Raw genomic sequence first — 18,985 nt, forward strand, 5'->3', positions numbered from 1 at the left:
GCCTATCACTGTGATCCACACAGTCAGGCAGGGCATCACAGTGTAGCGGCTGGGGATGCAGTGAGCTCCCTGTTCAGGCACAGGAACTCATCCTCCCTGCACTCCTCACACAGTTCACCTTGTCGGCAGCCAAACACACACGCAAGTTCATAAGGGCACAGAAACAAACAAACACCCCTGTCCGCCACCAAACCATTCCACTGCTAGGTCTCAATAAGGAAGAAGAATAAGAAGAAGAAGAAGAAGAAGAAGAAGAAGAAGAAGAAGTTAAGAAGAAGAAAAAGAAAGAAAGAAGAAAAAGAAGGTAAGTGTCATTTTCAGATCAAATGTCTTTTATTTTTTCAAAACATGAATGATGTGTTATAAATCAGAGTTATAGGTTGAATTAAGCAACATAAACCCTGACACTAAATACTTGGCCCTTGGTGAACAATTTAATATATAATGTATGAGGCCAGATGCACGTGTTTTCCAGGGGGTGTGGAGAAAGACCTTATTAGAAAGAGAGGTAGGCTGCCACTGCTTGGAGGTGAACTACTGACTCTGAACTAAGAGCATGGTTTTAATTACACTTAGGTCCTACGGGAACTTGTTTGGAGGAAACAGGCAAACATGATCAAACTGCTTGTATTCAGGCATTTGAGAGATGAGGACGTTGATTGCCAAAAGCAGTTTTATATTTATATTTTTTAATTATTTACAGACGCTCTTATCCAGAAGCGACTTACAGTTAGTGAGTGCATAATTTTCATATGCCCCCCGTGGGAAACCGAACCCACAACCCTGGCATTGCAAGCGCCATGCCTCTACCAACTGAGCTACAGGGGACTGGTTTATACACCGGCGAGCAGTGCTGCAATCACACAACAACATTTCAGGGGGATTTTTCCATGAAAATATGGGCAGGTTAATAATGTAGTAATTTTCTGATGTATGACTTATGAACAAATGTCATACATTAAAGGCAAACAGGATATGAAAGGTATCCTGCATTATCGATAGACGTATGAGGCTCAACAACTACAATCAGGGATGGCAATCAGGCTTAACAGAGAGCACTCACCTCATCAGGAACTATCTGAGCAGGGCCGTCACACCTCAGGGTGGCCCATACACAGCCTCCCGACACACTCATACCTCACTCAGAGCAGGACGGAAGGACCGCTGAAACAGAAAATATAGCACTTTTGTTCAAAATGATTATAATACAGTGAGTGCATACATTTGTTTTATGTGTAGTTATTGAACCCACAACCTGATGTTGCTAGCTCCACGCTCTACCAATTGACACACAGGACCACTATAGACAAAAAGAAGCTGATGACAGAGACAATCCCTATTAAACCAGTGCTGAAAATACATCTCAACTGGTCAAGACAACTAACTGCTATATAGTACAAGTGCAACACAAAGGCTGCAGATACAGAGACAGAGTTGCTTCAGAGAGCCCATCCTGGAGTGCTATTCAGGGTTTGGGGATCAGAGAAATTCACCACTCCATCTGAACCCGGAGAGAGAGAGGAAAGCTTTTTCATGCATGTCACGGGTGGCCTTCAATTGAGGTAATTTATAGTGCAAGTGCAGTTTTTTACTGTCATAGGAATTTCCATATAAATATATAAAGAAAGTATACAAGAAACATATTAGGAGAGAAAGAGAGGGAGAGCGAAAGAGGGAGAAAAGGGATATGTAACGGTTATTTTGACTTTTGGGGTGTTCGTTGCCGTGACAATATTGATTATGATTATTTTAATTATGTTAATATTGTAAATATCCGAAGTAAGCTTGGTAATATGTTGACATTGTTAACATGCCAATAAAGCAAATGTTAATTCAATTTGAGAGAGAGAGAGAGAGAGAGAGAGAGAGGGAGAGAGAGAGAGGAGAGAGAGAAGAGACAGAGACAGAGAAGAGAGAGACAGAGATATCTCGTGAGAGAGACAGAGATATTCGTGAGAGAGACAGAGAGGAGAGAGACGGATATCTCCGGGAGAGAGACAGAGAAGTGAGAGAGACAGAGATATAGGAGACAGAGATAGGAGAGAGAGAGGGAGAGAGACATAGCAGCTTAATTCACACCTTAGTTAGTAGACAGGAAAAAGAGGCCAGCTTTTGATATTGTAACTATCTGGCTTGAGATTTGAAGCGCTCCTTTGAAGCTACTCTGGCCTTGGCATTTATTTCTCCACACAAGACTTAGCAAGTTTGGTATACATTCAATCTTACTACAATGAAGCAAAAGATTCTAATCTTAGAAATAAATGTGAATGTAGGATATACAATGGAGTAAAATGTAATTGCTGTTAACTGAGAATAGGTCCACGTGTGGGAACACGTCTGTTTGTTTGAAGGTATTAGAAGATTTTTAGGTATGAAGACAGTAGGTATAAAAAATGAAACATATGTATTATGCTTATGGTGAGTAGACGAAAGGGAGCAAACAAGACAAATAACAAATAGAGATACAAAGCTCAAGATTAACATGGTTGATGAGAAGATTAGTGAAAAGAAAGCCACGACAGCCGAGCCAGAAAAATGCTCCAGCAGAGTATCCCAACAAATGCTATTAAAGATAAAGTAAGGGGTGAGGTGATGTAATATCAGGTTTGAGGCGCCTTCCCCATCTGACAGTTGGCGCACAGAGTACTCTGTTGATAAGATGAGACAGGAAGGTGAGGGACGAGCGTGTCTAAGCCTTTTCATCAGAGTTATCAGCACAGTACTGTACTCGTCACAATGGGAAACGAGCAGGAGATGTGACTCCCCGTGGTAAGTATAAAGTCCCTGGAGGGGCAGGTGGGCCGGCTGGAGAGGTATAAGAGAATAAGGAATGACAGTGATTTTGTAGATGTGTACGACAGGAGGCAAGTTTGATTCATATAAGAAATTTGGTTGGTAGTTATATAGGTGGTGTTTTTGGCGTAATCATGCTCGCATGATCTGGATTTATATAGAAGGATGATGATCATATCTTATTTTTGGTGTAATTGTATTTCTGGAGAAGTGTTAAATAAGGATAAATTTATAAATGATATTTGCGCAAAAACAGTTCAGAAAGTTATAGTGTAAGAGAAGTAGAGAAGTTATGTAAAAGAAATAAGATTAGTAGATAGGATATTGATTTAACTGAGTAATTGACCGGACGTGGATCGTAACCAGGAATTGGATAAATTCTATGAACAATGAGGACTAACAACAAGCAGTAAAAGACGCGAAAAAAGCTAAGTGTTGGAAGGATAACATGATTTGTATGTTGCTAGGGGTGTGTGATCGGAACTCTATGGAAGATAAACAAGAGATAAAAATCAAGAGTAAGAAATTATACTGTATATAAAAGTGTAAGATGAAAGACTAGAAGAACAGTAACTTTCCTGTCGCCTTTCTAAAATAACAACTTAGTAATCTTGTCCTACATAGTGTCCCAACACTGTAAAATCAGCAATGTGAATTCCATCTCCGTGGATTTTATAATCTGTATCGGGAGAATAGATAAATAATAATGTATTATTAATTGACAATCAAACAGCACGATGTACGAGAGCTAATTTCCTAGACTTAGTATGACATTTAATAGAATTCAAATTAATGAGAACACTAAATTGAGTATAAATATGATTCATCCCTATGCCTGGAAAGATTTATATTAGATTTAGAATTAAGAAAGAAAACTAATTTGCTGGGAATTCCAGAACTCTTATGCTGTTGCTTGTGACGATGTAGTTAAGCAAACGGGTCTGCTGGGGTGGCCAGTTTGTAAAAAAAGGTATGTAAAGAAGAAACCTTAAAATATGACCCCACAGAGAAAAATAGACACTAAAACCAGACTGAGAATGATAAATAGAGGAGACCCTACTGTATCCCCGATCCTTAATGTAATAAATAAAGCAGATGTCAAGCAAGTCTAAGTATTTGATGAGAGGAAGAGCAGAAGGAACCCCAGCTAATTCTGGAGCTGAGATTATTAACAAGGTATGAACAATAAACACTAGTAGCATTAATGAGGTGGCTACATTCAAAACTGTCAGTTGATGTTGCATAACATTTCATTTACATTTTCTGTCATTTAGCAGACGTTTATCCAAAGCGACTTTACAAACTGGTGCAGACCACCTTATGATAGCCAGTGGGACAACCACTTTAAATAGTTATTATTAATATATATATATTTTTTTTGGGTGGGGGTAGAAGGATTATATCTATCCCAGGTATTCTATGTTATCTATACATTCAATTTAAGTGCATATTATTTGCGTTAGCTGCTCAAAGCTTGTATATACACTGTAGTACAAATGAGACACAAAGCTAGAAATTTTAGAGTAGGGCCACTCCATTGAAAGCAAAAAATAGACTAGACTAGACTACACTCAGAAAAATTGCACAGACCCCACAGGGTTTTCGGGCCAGAGAAACCCTTTGAAGAAACACGTTTGGTTCAGATAGAACCCTTTGGGGGATTCTATATGGAACCAAAAAGGGCTCTTCCATCGGGACAACCAAAGAACCCTTTTGGAACCCTTTTTCTAAGAGCGTAGACCAGGAATATAATATAACATATACTGCCTTCAGAAAGTATCTATACCTCTTGACTCTATTCCACATTTTGTTGTGTTACATTGTTAGAGTGAGGTATGATATAGTGTGAGATTCTGGGTAAGTCTCTAAGAGTACTGTACACATGGATTGTACAATATTTGCACATAAAATCTTCTAAGCTCTTTAAGGATCATTGCTAGACAGGCCAATATTTTGATGTTTGCCAGCACTTTTCAAGCCATTGTAAGTCAAAACTGTAACTAGGCCACTATGGAACATTCGATGTTGTCTTGGTAAGCAACTCCTGGGTATATTTGGCCTGTGTTTTATAAGTTGCTGAAAGGTGAATTTGTTCCAGTGTGACTGAACCAGGTTTTCCCAGGACTTTTCCTGTAAAATAAAATAAAATAAAATTTTATTGGTACATACACGTGTTTAGCAGATGTTATATGTGTAGGAAACGTTTGTGTTTTAAATTCCTGACAGTGCAATAATATCTAACAAGTAATATCTAACAATTTCGATAACATATACCCAATACACATAAATCTAAGTAAAGCAATGAATTAAGGGTGATTTTAATCTATGTATATTGGCAGCAGCCTCTAATGTGCTAGTGATGGCTATTTCTAACATTCTGATGGCCTTGAAATAGAAGTTGCCTTTTTAGTCTCTCTGGTCCCAGCTTTGATGCCACTGTACTGACCTCGCCCTGGATGATATGGGTGAACAGGCAGTGGCTTGGGTGGTTGTTGTCCTTGACTATTTTCTTTGGCCTTCCTGTGACATTGGGTGCTGTAGGTGTCTGGAGGGCTGGTAGTCATAGTGATGCGTTAGTAAGACCGCACTACCCTCTGGAGAGCCCTGAGTTGCGGACGTGCTGCTGCATTCAGCGTGATAAGAGCCCAACAGGATGCTCTCAATTGTGCATCTGTAAAGGTTTGAGGGTTTTAGGTGCGTGTAAATCTCTTCAGCCTCCTGAGGTTCTTCTTCACCACACTGTCTGGTGTAGGTGGACCATTTCAGTATGTCAGTGAAGTGTACGCTGAGAACTTGAAGCTTTCCACCTTCTCCACTGCGGTCTCGTTGATGTGGATAGGCTGCGTTTCCTGAGGTCACGATCATCTCCCTTTGTTTTGTTAACACTGAGTGAGAGGTTATTGTCCTGCACCACACCCCAGAGCCCTCACCTCCTCCCTGTAGGCTGTCTCAACATTGTTGGTAATCAAGCCTACTACTGTTGTGTCGCCTGCAAACTTGATGATTGAGTTGGAGGCGTGCTTGGCCACGCAGTATGGGTGAACATGGAGCACAGAGGGGGCTGTAAGAGGGGGCCCCAGTGTTGAGGATCAGCGAAGTGAGGTGTGATCACCACGTGGGGGTGGCTCGCCAGGAAGTCCAGGCCCAGCTGTACAGGGCGGGGAGCCCAGACCCAGGGCCTCGAGCTTATTGATGAGCTTGGAGTGGTAATTATAAGTTGATGAGCAGAAGCCAACAGAACAGCATTCTTACATAGGTATTCCTCTGTGTTTAGTATTCTGTTTATTTTTATCCTAACAAACTCTGTAGTCCTTGGGTAGATGAGTATATCCATAACATGATGCAGCCACCACCATGATTGAAAATATAAAGAGTGGTACTCAGTGATGTGTTGTGTTGGATTTGCCCCAAACATAATGCGGGTATTAGCACATAAAGTTATATTTAATTTTAAATATTTATTTTATGAGGTTTTATAAACTGCCTTATTGCAAACAGCATGTATGTTTTGGAATATTTTCCAACTTTTCACTCCGCCGTTTAGATTTAATGTTGTTAATCCATCCTAGTTTTCCTCCTATCACAGCCATTAAACTCTGTAACTGTTTTGAAGTCACCACTGGCCTCACGGTGAAACCCTGGGAGCGCTTTCCTTCCTCTCCGCAACTGAGTTAGAAGCATGCCTATATCTATGTGGTGACTATGTGAATTGATACACCATCCAAAGTGTAATTAATAACTTCACCATGCTCAAAGGATATTCAATGTCGCGTTTTTAACATTTTGCCCATAGGTGCCCTTTCTTTGCGAGGCATTGAAAACCTCCTGGTTTCATATGGCTGAATCCAAGCGTGAAATTCACTACTGACTGGGTGGAAGCTTACAGGATAATTGTATGTGTGTGTTAGAGATGAGGTAGTATTCAAAAATAATGTTAAACACTTATTGCACAGAGTCATTGTAAGTTATTATGTGTTATGTTAAGCAAATCTTTACTCTGAACTTATTTAGTTTGTATGACAAAGGGGTTGAATACTATTGACTGAAGACACTCAGTACATTTTTATTAATTTATAAACATTTCAAAAAACATAATTCCACTTTGACATTATGGGGGTATGTGTAGGCTATGACACAAAATCTAAATGTAATCCATTTTAAATTTGGCCATAATACAAAGTAGAAAAAGTAAATGGGTGTGTGAATATTTCTGAAGGCACTGTAGTACAATAGAATAGGAATATAAATAGAATAGTAGAACTCACCACAGTTACCCTGGCCTCAACCCATCGGCACAGTCCGTCCTCACACACCCACAGGGCTGAGATACAGCGCATGGAGGTCTTACACTGAACACACAGCGAGGTACTCTCAGGCTGGGGATGGAGACCGGCTGGCACAGAACAAAAATAGAATATTTAACAGGTGTATGAAGGATAAAGACGAAAAGAGATGTATCATGTGCTATAAAAATGACCAGTTAACCAGTTAAATATAATTAACAAAACTTGTAGGTTAATGTAACTGATGGTACCAAAATGATCAAAAATGACCAAAACAATAATAATAAATTTATTGTAGTTACACTAAATTCACACAAATCATTTTCTATGTGGCCTACAAAACTAGGTGTGGAGTAATAGAGAAAGGCAATGAGGTGTAAATTAGATTCAGTATCCTGACATCCACAGCACAGCTTCCTCGTTCCCAGTGAGGGGGATGGAGGTGGTTAGAGTCCAGCTGGGCATCTCAAAACCTCAGCCTCCCAGCATGATTAGCCCTGGCTAAACCTCCCTCTGTCTCAGAAAGGCATCCTCAGCCTCAGAAGCAGGCTAAACCTCCTTCTGTCTGCTCCCAATCTGCACCCTGGGTGAGACTCCAGCTGCTGGAATCGCCCGTCTCTCTCTGTCGCTCATACGCAAGTGTATGTGCAAACACACACAGGGCTTCTAAACGCACGTTAGTTTACATAATTTCGTCATGTGTAAAACTGGCGGTAACGCCCAGGTTTGTCCGCTACCTGTCTAAGGTCAGCTGGTTTGCGCTGAGGTGGGAGGGGAAATGAGGTGTGTCTGTTCAAGTGGCCTAACATGCCAATTTCAGTGGAGTGCAACTAGGAGTTATTTAAGAACATCAAAAGCTACTTGAAGGTAACGCAATTGGTTATGACATTGAATTTGCCAGCTGTGGGGCACACAGTAGCCTTTAGTACATCACACAAATTTATTAAAATATATGAACACTCAACAGAATTACCAACAAGAAACACCTTTTTATTTATCTTGGACATAATTTTTGTCCAGCTTCTGTGAAACGCTTGATCATTATGTGCCATGCCCATTGCATGAAAGGTGTTAATGACTATAGGAAGCCTGTTTAGGGAACATCAAGTTATAAAACAAATCTTAATAATTGAACATCTTATTTTGTAAAATGATTTACTTTCCTCGTTGGAACTGTCAAATCATGGAATTTGATAGCTGTCGTAGTGTGAATCCGCTTTAAGGCTATATTTGCCTGTTTTGTTACTCACTTGGCAAAGTCACTATGGGACATTTCAATGGCGATGGTAGGCTATAGCCATATGGGCATAATTTTTGGGAGCAGTAACGGTGAGAGGGATTTCCCTTTTCTCTTTATATTGGATCTTTTTCCAGCTTCTGTGGAAAGTTTGATGTGCATAAAACCCTCCATAGTCTACGTTGTCGCCTAATATTACAGTGCATATTACCCACGGGGAGCAATTGTGGTGCCTGTAATTGTATTTAGACATAGCCTATTTAAACAAGTTGTTGTGTCGTTTTATGAGAATTTGATTAGAATTATTCACAATTTAGGTCTTATCAAATAGTGAATTTAATATTGCGTATTGGACAACGCTTGGCATGTCATGACTAATGCATTTTATAATAGGTTATAGCAGTAAATGATATGTTAACAATATATTTCCACATTGGTTATGCAATTACTGTTCCTAAAACAGTTAACACATTTATTAAATATGGATAGGGCTCACATTTGTTATTTGTTTCTGTAGGCTATTTAACAGTAATAGGCTATAATGGACTAACATTCGACTAGGGCTGATGACAACATAATAAACAAAATACCATAAACACACACTGGAGAGTTGGGACTATAAGGTTCTATCTAATTTTGTAAATAACCTATATATACTAACTCCCTCCCTCCCCCACCCAGCTCCACCTTCCCCAGCCTACCAGCATGGCTCAGCCTCACAGAATTAACATGTTTCCTCTCTGTTCCACTCTGTTCCCAGTGCCCCTGGCAAGGCAACACAGCTCTGCCCACCGTGCCAGGCTGGGCTGGATGTGACTGCAGCCAGAGACAGGGGTGCAGGAGGGGCAGGGAGGGAGATTAGACTGCTTGTGAGCTCTGAGACGAGTCGCTAACCCACCACTGTGATCTAATAAGGCGCCCATGGATGGTGTGTATGTGTGAGTGTCTTGAGAACCTGCTCCAGTGCATGTTTTGGAGCTGTCACTTTGACTCATGATGGACAACCAGACAGGTGTAATTACAAGTACTTATGAATAACCTCAGGCTCTCTCTCTCGTCGTCTCTCTGTCTCTCTCTTGTCTCTCTCTCTGTCTCTCTCTCTCATCTCTCCTCTCTGTCTCTCTCACACACATGAGGAATTGTCTCATAACCTTTACCTGGTGCTGTAGATTTCAGACAAGGAAGAAAGCACCCATGAGTTCAGAACTTTAAAATGTCAAGACAGAGGGATAACAAGCAGGGGATGAAACTCCAATCAAACCTACAGTGAAGTCAAACTAGGTCAACTAAAAGGGAAACGCATATACTTTCCGTATTATAACAAGAACATCTGGCTTTTATTAATCATGGACCTTCCATGTGTGTCTACACGAGCAGAATTAACCAGTATGGCAGTATGAACAGTAGAAGGATGGGGACTTTCTATAATCCAAAGAGAATTGCTAACAGGGTGAATGACTGACCAAGACTTGAAGATCAGAGAGGAAGTCACAGGAGTCTGTCTGTTCAGGGGGCTGAGTATCTCTCTACTGTTCCTTTCTTTTTCCTTTTGTCATTCATCAAAGGGTTAGTCTCCTACAAAGAAATGACTAGAGTGCCAACAACTAAAGCCCAAACTTTATTATCTAAGTTGTACACATTTTTCATGGCCAAGGAAAAGGAAATCCCAGATAAAAGTTCAGAGCTGTCAAACTTTCATCACATAGTTTTAGCCTGTTATTTAAGCACCGCATCGAGCAGAGATGTTCATTCAGATTATTTGATTTACGGCAGTCTGTTGTCTTCCATCTCTAGCCAGTCGCCCTGTCCGGTTACAACGCAGGTTCAGTGGGATGCACTTCTGACGCTTCCTGCATTTGAACTGTCAGATAGACAGATGGATTCTGCAGAGGCATGAACAAAGGTGTTAGTTTAGCCGAGGTAGTCTACAATGTAGGTTTTGATAGTTGTGGGAAACATTTGGGCGATTGGTAAATAAAATGATATTAATAAGACTTATTTCCAAAGTATATGGTGGAATGATCATACAATAATGACCAGAAATGTGAAGAAATGTGGGTAATAGACAAAAGGTCTTTTACCACAGTTGGTAACAGAGTTGTCCCCACAATCGGGCCTCCCCATCACAGATAAACGGAGGCAGAGCACAGGAGACCAGTCCCACACTGGAACCTCCTGGCTGGCATCAGAACTCAGCTGTGAGGGAAAGGAACAGAAACACATACAATCGAAATGAATTTGTAGAACGCTAATGTGACACCACCAGGAAAGAAGGGGTTGTAACATTTTCTGTACTGTACTGTGTGGAAGAAGTGCCCTGCGCCACTAGGGGGTGTGAATGTTTGTGTACAGGCAGAATAGTTTACAACCCCTACTTGACTTGTCAGTGTGTGTGTGTGTTAATGGTGATTCACGGCAGTTGAGGCTCGTCGACCTGTTCCCTACAGTCATCCACTGTGTCACACTTCCACCAGAAGGGGATGCACCTGCCTGTCCCACAGCGAAACTATAGGACACAACAACAGCAGAAAGTTAGATATCAACACACATCAACATCATGTTATATATATATCATAGCATTGTATCATCATCATCATTCAGAAAGATTTTGGGACACCAAAGTACCTTCATTGAAACTACAAAATATAAAACCAGAGCCCCTGTTTGTCCCTGCCCATCTTCTGTAAACATATGAAAACATACTCCTCAAAAATGTATCTTGAATTATCCCACAGCAACTCTCTACCCTCCAACTAGCACGGACTTAGCTGGAAGCCGTACTATTGGGTGGCAGGTAAGGTAGCATTCAAGGTTAGAAGTTGGGCCAGTAACCGAAAGGTTTACTTGATTTGAAATCTGGTTTAAATAAGTTGCTGAAAAAATGCCGCTGTACCCTTGAGCAAGGTATTTCAACCCAATTGGTCCAGGGGCGCGAAATGGTGACCCTGGTCGTGACCCCACCCATGGGGATTCCAAGGAGTTGGGATATGTAAGAAAGATATTTCTGTACACACTTGTACAAGTGTATAACAGTAAAACAGGCAACCTAATTATTACTGAGGAAAGATTCACTAAAACTGTAAGTCGCCGATAACAACGTCTGCTAAATGCACTAAAATGTAAAATCGTTCTGTAAGCAGTAGGAGAAAGGGGCTTACTGACCTGGCTTTGGCTGTGCAGTTGGACAGGCAAGTCTTGTTGTCTGCAGCCAGGTAGAAGTGGGTGGGGCAGGCACACCTGTAACCTCCCGGGGGAGAGCAGACACAGCTGCAGCTCGGTCACCTGACACTGGTGTTTGGGCACCGCGGTGGAGAGAGGGAAGGAGGCTAAAACCAACATCCAGCTAGAGCCCTTCTCCACTCTGCTGTCAGCATCATTAGTCTGAGGCACGTTTGCTCATTGCGAACATCTCTCTCTCAAGGCATGCAGACACACACACACACACACACACACTTATAGATAATCACTGGCCGGGCTGATGGAGAGGGTGGTATACCTTGATGTTGTGGATGGCTCTCCAGTATCTGAGCAGCTCTGGGAGCCCAGGCCTAGGCCGGAGACTATCTAATCCGTTAATGATGACATCCTCAAACAGAGACAGCCCCGTCACCTGCCGGATGCCTTGACTAGGCACTGGAATGGAATACACACTGATTAATCAGAGTCTGGAATACATATTATCTCACACACGTGTATCGCCATGAACGCACACACACATACACACACACAGCCTGTCCTGAGTAATTGCTGTGACAAGCTGCCAGGCTCTGTGATGTTTTATTGCTGGTAAAAGAGTAAAGAGTGATAAATGGACTGTCCGTCCGTCCGCCTGTCAGCATGGCTTAGTGGTGAGCAGGGGAGAAGCACGCAGGTGGGTATTGCAGCCAATCACAAACCAGCTGCTAGAGCATGAAAAACTGAAATGGAAATGAAATGAACAATAAAAATATGTTGAGAATAAGCTTAATGCTTGAACATAATGGTTTGTTTGTGAACTAAATAGTACTGTGAAAATTGTGTTAGAACAAATTAATAACTAAGTGTATGGAACACGTATAAGGCTATGGAGTTGAATCAATCATGGACAAACATTTTCACAGTAATGTAAGGCTTTTATCTAAAGTCTGAAAAAGTAATGAAGCAATCAATGCCAAACTGACCTTGAATCTGCACAAATGAATATTTACAAAGCAATCATTGAGCCACCACATTTGAGAGGAGAGAGATAGATAGATACAGTTGAAGTCGGAAGTTTACATGACACCTAGCCAAATAATTAATTGAATTCTGACATTTAACTTTAGTAGGAAATGCCTCTGTCTTAGGTAACAGATCACCTACTTTATTTTAAGATTGTGAAATGTCAGAATAATAGAGTAAAGATAATTATTTATTTCAGCATTATTTCTTTTCATCACATTCCCATAGAAGTTTATATAACTCAATTAGTATTTGGTAGCATTGCCTTTAAATTGTTTAACTTGGGTCAAACTTTTCGGGTAGCCTTCCGCTTCCATAATAAGTTGGGTGAATTTTGGCCCATTCCTCCTGACAGAGCTTGTGTAACTGAGTCAGGTTTGTAGGCCCTTGCTCGCACACGTTTTAGTTTAACACATTTTCTATAGGATAGAGGCGGTGATGGCACTCCAAATGTCATCTTCAATTGGATTGAGGTTGGGATGATAGCATTCCAAGACATTTAAATATTGAACCACTCGGGTGTTGTTAGAGTAGAGAATTAGGGTATTGTCTGCTGGAAGGTGAACTCTGCTCCAGTCTCAAATCTCTGGAAGTCTGAAACAGGTTTCCTCAAGAATTTCCCTGCATTTAATGCCAATCATCATTCTTTTCATTTCTGGGAATTAGTTTATCCTGCTGACAGTAAAAACAAAGAGTTCTTTTGGGGTGATGAGAGGTGTTGGGTGGCACCAGACATAGCATTTCTGATGGCCAAAAACTAATTTTAGTTATCTGACCAGAGTAATTCCTTCTTCCATATGTTTGGGAGTTCCCACATGCCGTTTGGCGAACACCAAACGTGTGTATATAATACTTATAATCTGGCCACTCTTCCGTGTGCTTCTCCAGCTCTGTGGAGGCACGGGTTTAAAGTGGTTATGGGAGAATGCTGGGAGTTGCAGCTCCTTTCAGGGTTATTTTGGTGTGGTTGCCCTCTGATTAATGCGCCTTGCCTGGTCCGGGTGAGTTTTGGTGGGCGTGCTCGCTTCGCAGGTTTGTTGTGGTGCCACATTCTTCCAATTTTTTAATAATGGATTTAATGGTGGCCGTGGACAAGACAAATTTATATTTTTATAACCCAACCGTGATCGTACTTCTCCACAATCTCTACTGACCTGTTTGGAGAGCTCTGCCCTATGGTGCCGGGAGATTCAGGTGTTGCTTAGTAAAAGGGGTATGGGGTTTCAGAACAGGTGTATATTTACTGAGATCATGTGACACCTTCTAGGGATTGCACACACTTATTTAATAATTATGACTTCTGAAGGTAATTGCTGCACCAGATCTTATTTAGGGGTTTGAGTAGCAAAGGGGTGTAGAATATATATGCACGCACTACTTTTCCAATATTAATTTATTGAAACAAGGTAATTTTTTTATTCACTTTTTCATTCAATCCAAATAACCCATTTAAATTACAGGTTGTGGAATGCAAACAAAGAGCAAAACGCCTAAGGATGAATATTTTTGAACGATAGATAAGACAAGATAGATAAGATAGATAGATATTAGATAGAGCAAGAGAGCGAGAGAGCGAGAGAGCAAAGAGAGAGACTACACTAAGGGCAATAGTTAATTCACTGTCACTTACCTTTTGTGTTTTTTTGGAACTGGCCCATGTTTGAGAAGAGAATAACATGTGAGTCAGCTCAGTACAGTGTTTTTGCTGTAATGATGGTGAGAGCTGCAGGGCTGAAAATGTCTATACTGCTGATCACCGTCCTCAAGCTGCTGCACCAAACCTATCCCCCAATATGGAATTCAATGTGATCCAGAACACATAACTACAGAGGAATTAAACAGTTTCTCAGCTAGATACCGTATATTACACAACTATCATAAATGTATGATTTAGCTCTCTTTAGGTATGGATAATTCAAGTGCTCTGGACAAGAGTGTTGGCAAATGACAAAAATCATGTATGTTCGTGTTTACTTCCTGCTATGGAGGAAGCATGAGATATCAAATTCAACATCAAATGATGGATAGACTTGAGAGCCTGAGAAAAAGTGGCTGCCTCAGAAACAAAACAGTATAGTTGAAGTTACACAGTGCAATATACTGATTAGCTGGTATTTATTTTGACAGTCTGTTGTACTGTGATGGTTTTAACAGACATAGCTAATGGATTAATTTAGATTATATGATTTGTATCAAAGAGCATTATGTAGAGCGAAAGATGGAGAAGATGTAGAGTTGTAATGCCCAGTGTCTGCCTCCAGAGCCAGGTCAGTAGGGTTGTCCAGACCAGTGCCAATTAATACTTCACAGGATAGGAGGCATAGCGGACACCTCCAGACCCTTCTTCCCCATGTCACACCAGATTTTTCCCTATCCAGTCCACGGCCAGAGCACTGGGGGTAGAGTTGTATATAGGTTAGAGAAACAGGTAGGACCTATCTCAATATCAAATCATTTCTGGGTAATAAACAAGTGTTACTGTGATTGTTTTCAATTAAATTTGTCAAAAAGAAAACAAAATAGCTTCTTAGCAAAGATAATTTCAAGGCAAGAATTTTGCTAGGACTGTTTGGGAGTGGTCTGAGTTGGGAGGGGAACTGAAAATAATTTTTATTGGCAGAGTTGGAAATTCAGGCTGAAATTTGTGGCAGTTTTTAAACAGTTTTTACACTAAAAAATACAATATTATAATGTCACAGCATTATTCCAACCTCATAGTGTGGAAGTACATATAAAAAAACACAGGAAAGGCATGGGTTTACCCACTGGGCCTTTAAAGCAAAACCTAAGCATGATTCAGAAAATCCCCAGAACAAGCTCAGGAGCCTCATAATCTACCAGACAGTTGGGTCTAGTTAACCCAGGGTTAACACTGATTGTGTGAATGATAAGAGTTGAGCCCTGGGGTATTGTTAACCACAAATTAAGAAGATACCACTGAAAAGCCCTTACGATTCATAACAAAGCCTTTTATGGGTCTGCACTGGGTAACAGTTCTAACATCACCTCATTAGAGTGATTAATTGGTTAATACTACAGAAATGGTTCTGCTCTGAAGAGTTTTGCAGCAGAGCTAAAATTCAAATCAAAAACGGAGTGATCTTGGGTACAATAAAGCTATAATGAATCATTATCCCTGTGATTAATGATAATCTGTGCCACGGGGAGCGTCAGGTACTCAGGTTTGTTAACCTAACTTCACCCAGACTCTGACCCTGGCCTTGGAAAGCAGAATGACATGACAGGAGACCAGCCAAGGGTTTAAGGAAATACATACAAGCACACAATACTGTATCATTGACATTGAGATGTTGAGTAGGGATCTTCTCTGTGTGCCAATAATGATTTAGAGGCAAAATTGCTCCCCAAAAAGAAAGCACATTGAGTACTGTACTGTATCTAAGGCATAGCATGATCATACCAGGATCCAGTAACACTTTATTTGGAACTGTAATGCATTATAATAAAGATATATTGCCGCGAATATGACAAAAAACAAAATGTATAAAAATGTGAGCTGAACCTTAAACCAACAACCATTATTCTGTGCCGAACACCATAAACTAATACTCAAGTAAGCCATAAACTACATAATGCTGTGAATTATAAACAGGGGGTTTAGGTCTAAACAATTAAGTATTTCCTTAGGTATAATGAAAACAAAGATTTACGAAGAAGCTGTCTAAGGAATTATCCACACATTCACATTCTATATTGTACATTTTATGACATAATGGAATGCATTAATACAAAATATTACTATGCATTAGGCGCTGCATGACCATAATCCCTCAGATAATGCATTGTTTTGTGCCTGGGCTCAATCCTTCAGCCAGGGAACACTGTCCCCTTTAGTCACATTTAAACCGCTACAAAGTCAGGGATATTGAAATATAGATTTATAAAGCACCTATAAACCTTCTCAACCTCTCATCTCTGGCAGTATAATCCTTCCTGGTGGGGGGAGAAAGAGAGAGAGAGAGGGGGGCCTATACATTAAACCTCAACAGAACACTATCTCACCACACACCTCTCACAATGTTAACACGTTTATAAATTTGAATTGAAGACACCTAAATTCAGGAAGTGATTAAAATAAATTACAATGTGCAAATAACTTTTGAAATAAATAGCCCTTCCGTTTTTTGAGAAGTATTGAAAATGGATGTTTTTTTAATTATTACAACTAAACTTTATTCTAAATTGACTAACTAAACACTGCTGAGTTGCACTCCACTGTACCTTTCAGGTGCCTCCCATTAGTGATTCTGTTTATCCTCCTGTCATTAGTGCAGAGAGATGAGTAATCAATAAATCAACTCCTTCCTATAGTCAAAGTCCACTGCTATAATGTTATTGAGATTCTGTAAAATAAACCGTCGTGTTATTACAAAAAAATACATAACATATTGAGTAATTGTTGCATTATTGGTGGGGAGATAACATAGCATATAAGGATATATCAAAGTATCAAGTGAGAGGATCAACAAAATGATTCTGTACAAGTCCATAAATATTGAGCTGGTTCTGCAAGACCGTAGAGGAATATAATTGATCATCAGTGCTGCCTTTCCTGATGTCATGATGGTTTGCCAGAATCAGGAAGGGCATCAGCTGAAGAAAATACAAGAAAAAAAAAATACAGCAATTATAATACACGATGACTACAATGACTAATAATATAGTCAGAAAATATAGTCTGAAAAAGTGATGGTCCTAAAGAGTCATGCATATGATTATTCACAAGTCATTACATTCAATGCATCGCCTCATTATCCTACGCTGCTGTGCGCTGCAACGCTACAGCCGTAGCCCTGGAGGTGTAGTTTTATACAAACACTGATTTCCTCCCCAGCTCCAAGCCCTAGCAGAAAATCACAGGCTGTTACTTGACTGGGCCTACTAAGTACATTCAGATAGAACACGTAGATTTAATTTATAATATTCTAGTGTTTTTTTTTAACCAATCAGGATCCCCGCTCTGACGGCAAGGTAATTTTCCAGATAATGATTTAAAAAATCAAGCGGAAGGTGGGTGACAGAGGAGCAGACACACGGCAGATGGGTAAGAAGGAAGAGAGAGAAGGATGGAGAGAAGGTGGGGTGGAGAAGATAAGATGGAAGTGGGAGGGAGAAGTATATAATGAGGTAATAGATAAGGACAGATGGGTAGGGAGAGAGAGAGAGAGAGAGAGAGAGAGAGAGAGAGAGAGAGAGAGAGAGAGGAAGAGAGAGGGAGAGAGAGAGAGCAAGTAGAGAGAGAGAGAGAGAGAGAGAGAGAGAGAGAGCAAGCTTGAGAGAGAGCAAGCTTGCAGGAGAGAGAGAGAGAGAGCAAGCAGGTGAGAGAAGAGAGAGAGAGAGAGAGAGAGTAGAGAGAGAGCAAGCCAGAGAGAGAGAGAGCAAGCTAGGAGAGAGAGAGAGTATGTGCTTAGAGAGAGAGAGAGAGAGAGAGAGACAAGCGAGAGAGAGAGAGAGCAAGCGAGAGAGAGAGCGAGAGAGAGCGAGAGAGAGAGCAAGCGAGAGAGCGAGAGAGCAAGCGAGAGAGCGAGAGAGAGAGCAAGCGAGAGAGCGAGAGAGAGAGCAAGCGAGAGAGAGAGAGAGAGAGCAAGCGCAGAGAGAGAGAGAGAGTAGAGAGAGAGAAAAGAGAGAGATGTTTAGAGAGAGAGAGAACAGCAGCCGAGGCGAGAGAGAGAGTGCAAGCAGAGCGAGAGAGAGGCAAGCGAGAGAGAGAGAGAGCAAGCGAGAGAGAGAGAGAGCACAGAGAGAGAGAGAGCAAGCTGAGAGAGAGAGAGAGCAAGTTGAGAGAGAGAGCAAGGAGAGAGAGAGAGAGGGTGAGAGAGAGAGAGAGAGAGAGAGAGAGAGAGAAGAGCAGAATAAGAACAGAAGATAGAATGATGATGGAGGAGAGAAAGAGGTGTACTGAGAGAGACTTGCAGCTATGTGAGTTCTTAGCTGGGGTGAACCGTCTGCACACAGACACTTGTAAGATCCGTATGTGTTGACGAGCTGGCTACAGGGGAAGTGGATGAACATTCGTCATCGCCACCACACGTTTGGCCATCGCTCTTCAAGCGAAATCCCGCCAACACTTGCACTGGATCGGACGTGAGGGAAATTGAGAGCAATTATTTTTCTGACCCTAAGACAGAATCCATGTGTTGAGGCACTGAATCAATCAATAGAAAAGTCTTGGGGTACTGTCATTATGCCACGTGGAGTGACTATGGACTATACAGGGATACTACAATATATGGATACTCTGACACAAAGGGATTTTATTGGTTTGTTGAAATGTTGTTTTGTTGGCAACCCACTCTTTAAACACGAACATCTAAAGTTTTCTGTTCGGTCTGGAGGGCCGAAACACTTCGGTTTTTTATTTCTACCTGGTAGTTAATTGGAATTTCACCAGGTGTCCAGGTCTGAATTAGCCTCTGATTAGAAGGAGAGGATGAAAAACAGAGGTGTTTAA

General features: G+C 40.9%; 1 pseudogene; it reads right to left on the bottom strand.

The window, feature by feature from the left end:
• The window catches only part of LOC123486395, a 107,797-nt pseudogene that overhangs the window by 23,199 nt on the left and 65,613 nt on the right, over window positions 1-18,985 (bottom strand).

The sequence above is a fragment of the Coregonus clupeaformis genome, unplaced genomic scaffold (genome assembly GCF_020615455.1).
Source record: "Coregonus clupeaformis isolate EN_2021a unplaced genomic scaffold, ASM2061545v1 scaf1192, whole genome shotgun sequence".
Classification (NCBI taxonomy): domain Eukaryota; kingdom Metazoa; phylum Chordata; class Actinopteri; order Salmoniformes; family Salmonidae; genus Coregonus; species Coregonus clupeaformis.